We start from the raw sequence: 7,872 nt of genomic DNA, 5'->3' as shown, positions 1-7,872 counted from the left end.
GCTATCAAAAATTTCAACATCTTCTTTTTGGGTGTTTTATAACCCCCATTTTAAAATACTTCAAGGTACCCCTTCAAAATGAAGTTATCCTCTATCCTTTGCAGATCATCAATGCTTCTTCTTTCAATCCAATGTCCCTGCACACTGATAATACCAGCTCTGATGACGCAGATCCCTCATCCGAATATGATTACCTTTCTGCAATCATGGATGTTCAGACAACTCAGGATCTTCTTCTTCGGAATCAGGCCTCGATGCAGCAAACCCTTCAAACTCTCCAACAGGATCAAGCCGCCCGTTCACTTCAATCCTCTCCACCTTCAGAGTAAACTTATTTTTTTTGGACTGTAATAACTTATTTCTTTTGGACTGTAATAACTTATTTTTTACTGTAATAACTTTATTTTTTTGGGTCTGTAATAACTCTGCTTACTCTGATCCCTTCTTTTTTGTCCATGACAAAGGGGGAGAAAAACCTATCTCCATTATTGGAGAAAAATACTCGTATTTAACATTTTTCAATATTTTTTATGATAAGTATTATTTCTATGCATAATGTCTTTTTGACAGGGGGAGCATATTTTGTCATCATCAAAAAGGGGGAAAATGTTGAGAAACTCTGTTTTGATGTCACATAATATGATACACTGTCTTATTTGATTTCATATGATATGATAATATGTCTTCTTGAAAAATGTTATATTATGACTGGATATGTTTTGCCATATATTTAACGAGTATTTGATGCAAGGATATCTCACTCAAAAAGGATGGAGACCTCTTGTTCAAGTACAACTATGGTGCAATCATACTCCTTGAAAAAAAAGCTTGATGAGCCATGCATTCCTAAAGACCATCTAAAGAGACCGGCTACCTCAAGTTAAAGATTTTTTCTTCTTTAGAGTCATATGTAACAGAACCTTCAGAAGCATGCATATTGCATATTACATACTCATTCATAAAAGCTATTTCATAAAAGTATACGATAGTTTCAAAAAGCTCCTTTTTGAAAACAAATAATTGTACCTTCTTACAACCCTTTATGAAAAAGGTATTTTGACATGATTTCAAAATGTAATAATTGTACCTTATATCATATACAAGACAACTTAAAAAGTAATGATTTTAAAAGTAGGAAAAAGACAAAACATGAAAATCGGCTACACAAAGAAAAACAAATATAATACTTGTTGAAAAGACTCTAGTTACCTTTTTACAAACCCATAGAATGTCGACTTACTTGAAGTCATCATTCTCCTTGTATAGCATTTAATACCTCCTGTAAGAAATCCTTGTTAATATCCTTCTCAAGAATGTTGACTTATTTAAAGTCTTCATTCTCTCTGTAGACATTGAAAAACACATCACAAAGAAAACTCTTGATATGACTATGTACAAATAAATATCTCAAAGCATTTATTGTACTTACACTTATTTAAAGTAAAGAAGTACTTATGTACCACAAATCATTAATTATGATAAAGACAAAACTACATGACAGCCTACAATCCAACGTTCAATGTACTATTGTAAGAAATAGACTTTTTACATAAAATATATATTACCTAAAATATTACAACGACTATTGTACCCTATATTTTACTTTTATGGAAAGAAGACTTTCTCGAATTTCTCTAAAGATGTTTTTTGAAATGATATGATATTTCACATCTCAAAAAGGCTACGATTTCAAAAAGTAACGACTACTTTTTTAAAAGCTATATAAATACACTCAAATAAACTATTCAGACAAGAAATGGATATGTGAGCTTACAACGAGAAAAATTCCTATTCGATATTTGAAAGAGAGCCTAGAAAAAGAAAGAGAAAAGAAAAAGAAAAAGTCAAGAATAGCACTTTGACAAAGAGTATCTTCTGAGTGAAAAGAACAGAACATTCTGAGAATCCTTCATTCGTGCATTCATATCATTCTGAAGGTTCTATAGGAAGTATTGTAACTTTCTGTTATTCACTGTTTTCCTTCTTTGTTGAAAGAAGTAGACCTCTGAGAAAGAGGGTGTTGCCCTTCTCTATTGAGAGAAGAAGCCCTCTGTGAAAGAGGGTGTTGTCCTTCTCTGTTGAGAGAAGAAGACCTCTGTGGAAGAGGGTGTGCCCCTTCTCTGTTGAGAGAAGAAGACCTCTGAGGAAGAGGGTGTTGTACTATTTATCCGGTGACTCGGATGTTATAGTGGAAAGCTCAAGTGGTTTGCTTGAGGACTGGATGTAGGTCAGGGTTTTGACCGAACCAGTATAAATTTTGTGTTTATTGTGTTGTGCCTTGTTGCCTTATTTTTTATTTTATCAATTTGCATCATATTTCACTATTCACCCCCCCTCTAGTGGAATTTCAGAGTTGCTTATGCAAATGTCGACCCATCAGATGCTACAGCAAAACAGAATGTCTCATTCCAACAAAACCTTCTTTTTCATTTCTCTTCTATGTATTTTACTTTATTTATCTTCTGTTTATTCGTTGTTCATCTCTGTTCATTTCTTTGTTTAGGACATTAGCAGAATTATCATTTTCCTTTCTTACCATGTTCCTACTTATAAATATCACCTGTATATCTTTTTATATCCAATTTCTTTTAGTGTCTTCCTTTAATTCGCCACAGCATTGCATTCTCGCATTTTGATGTGTTACGGTCTGGAGCTACTCGTTCCATCACCTTCTTGCATGTCGCAGGTCATTTTATTCTCTGATTTTGTATTTAACTTACATTTTCTATCTCAGTTTATGATTAATTCCTGGTTTTGAGGGCGTCTGGTTGCTTCTCTGACTACATTTTAGTTCCCATTATGCCCTGAACTTCACCCGCTGTAAGCCATATTTTGTCTCATCTCATAAGGTATAGTCCATGTTTCTATAGTTACACCATCAATCATTCGATCCTTGTTGTGTCTCTGTTACATTCACGCTGGCCTAATGACTTGAACCATAGTATCAGTCATACATTCCTCACAGCATCTCCTTTATCTTATTTTCCCTGTTTATGCCTTTCTAACCCATCATGCTCCAACAAATTCATCGAGTCTTTACAATTGAGATCAGTCTGCAGTGTGAATCCAATCATATCGCAGTGCTTGCTATATGATTGGTTCACAGCAAGGTTTTCTCATACGATTCTGCAATGTAAAATCAGGTCATTAGGGTGTCTAGTCGTTTGGTTGTTCAGAATAATATTGGATTGTTAAATAAAACATATGATTTAGTTACCCAGCAGGCTGGTCGTTTTCTTATATTTTTGTCCACATTCCGGTTGTTATTACCCATCCATCAATACCATATGTGCATGTCCCCTTTCTAACCCTCCAAATGTAAGATAGTTCTTGATTTCTAAGTAAAATCATCTTCTTCTTTCATCGTCTGTTGTGGCTCTGTTCTTTATTTGAACTTCTTAATGAGGATATGGTCTCACCAGATCTTCAGCTGTCAAGCATCCACATCATCCGTTATGTCCTCTGATCCCATAGCATGTGAATCGATGATTGAAATTTTATTTTTCCTGTTCTAATGTCATGCTCTTATGATGTAATTGTAGCTGCAGTTTGTTATGCTCGATGTACATTCAGAATTACTGTGTTGTAACCTCATGCTTGCTTATTAATAATTCCATTGGATATATAATATCATGTATATGACATACCTGCCCTTCATTTTAGATCATCCCCATTCTTCATACTCGACCCAGTATATGTATCTCTTATCATCCTTTGTGCCAGCAATCATGGGGAATAAGTTCTACAGCCCTGCTCACTATGTTATGATCATCCCATGGTAACTTGCAGTATGGTCACCATTTTTCTTTTTGGGGCATGACACCTCCTGTAACTCACCACCTGTGTGCAGCACATTAAGTTTACAAGGGTATACCCTACAACCTCACAGACGGGTGATGGATGAGAGGTGTTTGGGCTCCCATCATCATCTTTGTTAAAGACCCTGTTGATTCAATATCAGGGGATAGGCGTAATGCAAGGCAGATACATGATTGACTTTGAGCAAAGCAAGGTGATGCCTTAAATTGGAGATTTGGATAAAATATGCTCCTTGCATGTGGCATGATGGGGATATTTATTTGCCTTTCCATGACATTATAATCATCTCCAGTAGACTTTCTTATGATTTTGTATTGTGGATTCCTATGCCTAAAATATATATATATATATATATATATATATATATATATATATATATATATATATATATATATATATATATATAATGGTCCTATAAACCAGATAAATTTCATGTAGATGTTGGTCTAGATTTCCTGTGGTTGATAAAAAATATATATATAAACATTGTTACCCCTTTGAAATTGATCCCATAAATTGATTTTAAGCATTAGGAAATAATCTTTCAATGCTTCTCCATTTTAAAGGCCTTATGAGCATTGGACTTATTTAGGATATTGTAGTTTGTCTGGCTGTCTTAGCATTGTCTATAGTTACAAATAGCCTGCATCTTCTTTGTTAGTACGTTTCCAGTCTCAATTGTAACCTTGTAGCACCAAAACACCTTTCCTCACCCCTACACACTCCCATCACACCTAATCTGCACAAAATCCTTCACACAACAGAAGTTTTGCTGTAATTTACACCCCATTTCACTGTTGCACACTCACTGTCTTCATGCACTTCACTACCACTACACTACCATTAAGCATTATCATTGCACTTCACCCTACCACCTTATGCACATTATTCCCTGCACCACTAGTCATACTACCTGCAACACCTACAGCCACACCCTCTCACTTGCCTTTACCTATTGTAGCATCACTCCCCTATTCATAGCACTATACTCTTCACTCTCGCCTAGACCTGTTGCTTGTCACTCCCTGCAGCATATCCATTGTCTTACAGCCACACTACAACACCCAACATCGCTTCTCCACCTTGTTGCATACTACACTTCTTCACTATCCACCTTCCTCTTCACAACATCATCACACCTCCCACCAACCTCATCTCACTCAACATTTCCACTTTTCACATCACCTGCGCACAACACTTTCACAGTACCTCTATGCTCCCAGCTCACTGTGCACAACACCTTACATTTTTCCATTTTGCACTCATATATCCTTCCCTTGCTACACCTTTACCACAACATTACCACCACTCCACGTGCATTAGCGCTATGCTCCACATCCAGTAGACACCATCTGCACATTTCCACCTATTGCAATTTCCATAGTAACACATGCAGCCAACTGCTGCACTTTCACTATGTCACAACCGCCATCTTGCACTTCACACACCCCACTTCCACTATCTGCTACAATGTTTTTTCAGTACATCTACACCAACACTAACATATTTCGCACTTTATCATCATTATTCCACCTGTTACACCTTCACATTTCTTCTTTTTCCACAATTAGGTTCAGCAGCCTTCCCTATATCCCCTTTTCAGCAACATTATATTCACACTTCACATCTGTTTTCACCATTATTACCTGACCATATATGGCTCCATTACCCCCATCACAACCTATACACTATCACAATATTTCACTTCCATAGCCTCACTTGCCACAATTCACCTACTCTATATTCATGTCATATATATATATATATATATATATATATATATATATATATATATATATATATATATATATATATATATATATAAACACATTAATGGCTATCCTTCCATACCCTAGATTATCAAGGTTGTTTCATTAAGTATTAAGCACAAAGTAGGTATATGAGTGTCTCATTACTTACATTTCTGAAATCCATGTGATATGTGCAATTTCTCTTCTATTTTTCATACTAATCCAGTTGTTTTTCAGGAAATATATAAAAAATACCATTACTTTGGGGTTGTAAATTCAATGTTTGTAATAAATTAGATCTTAATGAGAATCTACATTTCCTGTTTTAGATAGAATGAATGAGCATTGTAAATATCATAACTTGCTTGTTTTCATGCATTTTTGCCTTTTTCTCACAATGGTGAGACACGAATGGCACGTGCACCATTTCGTAAGAGGTAATTGATCCTAAGTTGATGATCGACATCAATGGCCATAGTCAGGATGTGGACAAAACTTAGTATTTTTATCTTTCACGAAATAACACTGGATCCACACTGGATCCGTTTTCCAAATTCATCATATTTTCCTTAAATATTTTCTTCTTTTATCAGAATTTAACTTAAAATTAACTCAAAATATATACCAATGGTCATAGTCAGGGTATATTGAGAGTTCATTTCATTTTAAATTCTATAAAAGCACCAAATGTATCTCATTCTTCTCTTGAATCTAAATACAGATTATTATATAATACATTCAATGACCATAGTCAAGGATGTATTATATCTTCAATCTTATTTTAATTCATCTAAAGAATGGAATAGTTTTTTTTTTCAATTTCAAATTCTTCAAATTCATTCATCATTTAGAATAGAACTACATCATATTTTCAAAAAATTCTTTTTCAAAACTTCAAGTGATGTGAATATCTTCTTCAATCAAATCTGCAATCCTTGTAAAAATCCAATTCATCTTTTTCATTTTCAATTCTATTTCATCTTCAATCTCAAAGTTCAATTTAACTTTGAGACTTCAAATTCAAAAACTCCAATTCAAACCAGATTCCAAAGTTCAATTTGATTTTGAAATTCCAAATTCATTTTTTATTTAAATTCAAATCAGATTTCAAAGTTCAATTTAACTTTGAAATTCTTGCTTCATTTTCGAAATTCCAAAATTCAAGCTCCAAATTCAGATCCACTCTATTCTAGGGTCCAGAATCCAATTCTACTTTGGATCTCAGGCTTCAGATCCAATTCCATTTTAGGATCCATAACCTATTTCCACTTTTTGATCTCAGGCTTCGGATCCAAAATCCATCTTAAGGTCCAGAATACAATTCTATCTTTGGATCTCAGACTTCAGATCCAAAATTCATCTTAAGGTCCAGAATACAATTCTATCTTTGGATCTCAGACTTTAGATCCAAAATCCATCTTAAGGTCCGGAATCCAATCACACTTTGGATCTCAGACTTCCGATCCAAATTCCATCTTAGAGCCCAGAGTCCAATTCTACATTGGATCTCAGACTTCAAGATCTGAATCCATTCCAGGATCCAGAATCCAATTTCATTCCCAAGTCCAACTTTTCAAATCCAATTCCATTTCATTTCCAGATTTCAACTCTAAATCCATCTACAGATCACATCTGAATTTCTTAAATTCATCTCTATTTTTAAATACCATTTGGATTTCTCAGATCCATTTTAATTTCAAACTTCAAAAATCTAAATTCAAAATCCATCTCAAGTATTCATTTCCTTTCCTAAATTCAAGTTCAACTTCAAAGTCCATTTCTGACTTTGAAGCCTCATTTCCTTTGTTATCATCTTCAAATCATTCTTTCCGAATTCAAAGACTTATTTTCCTAAAACTCTGATCATTTCAAAGACTTAGAACTTCTCTCATCTATCTCAAGTTCTAAGTTCTACCATTCAAAAACTAAATCTTCACTCCATTATCAAGTCTATCTCATAAAACTTGGAGATTTCCAAATCAAATTTTTCAAAAAGAGCATACATCCTTGCATTACACAATCATGATTCTTTGTGCATTTAGATCTTTAGGATAAATTCTTAGATAATATTTAGGCAAAGCAAAAGGCATAGATTCGATCCTTGGTTCGATTACCCCTGGTAAAGGCGCCAGGAACGGTCGAACCTCGTACCGACGAGCGAATCCCATCTCTCCATTTTCCCGCAAATTTTCAAAACGGAGGCAAGTTATTTGCTAAATATTTTCAAATCAAGGTCAAGTGAAAACCCGCAAAAGAGTTCCTTTTCTCTCTCTCTTTCTTTTCTCTTTTCTTCTCTCTTTCT

The sequence above is a fragment of the Nuphar pumila genome, chromosome 6 (assembly GCF_984573655.1).
Source record: "Nuphar pumila chromosome 6, dmNupPumi1.hap1.1, whole genome shotgun sequence".
Classification (NCBI taxonomy): domain Eukaryota; kingdom Viridiplantae; phylum Streptophyta; class Magnoliopsida; order Nymphaeales; family Nymphaeaceae; genus Nuphar; species Nuphar pumila.
This window is presented reverse-complemented; position numbering follows the sequence as displayed.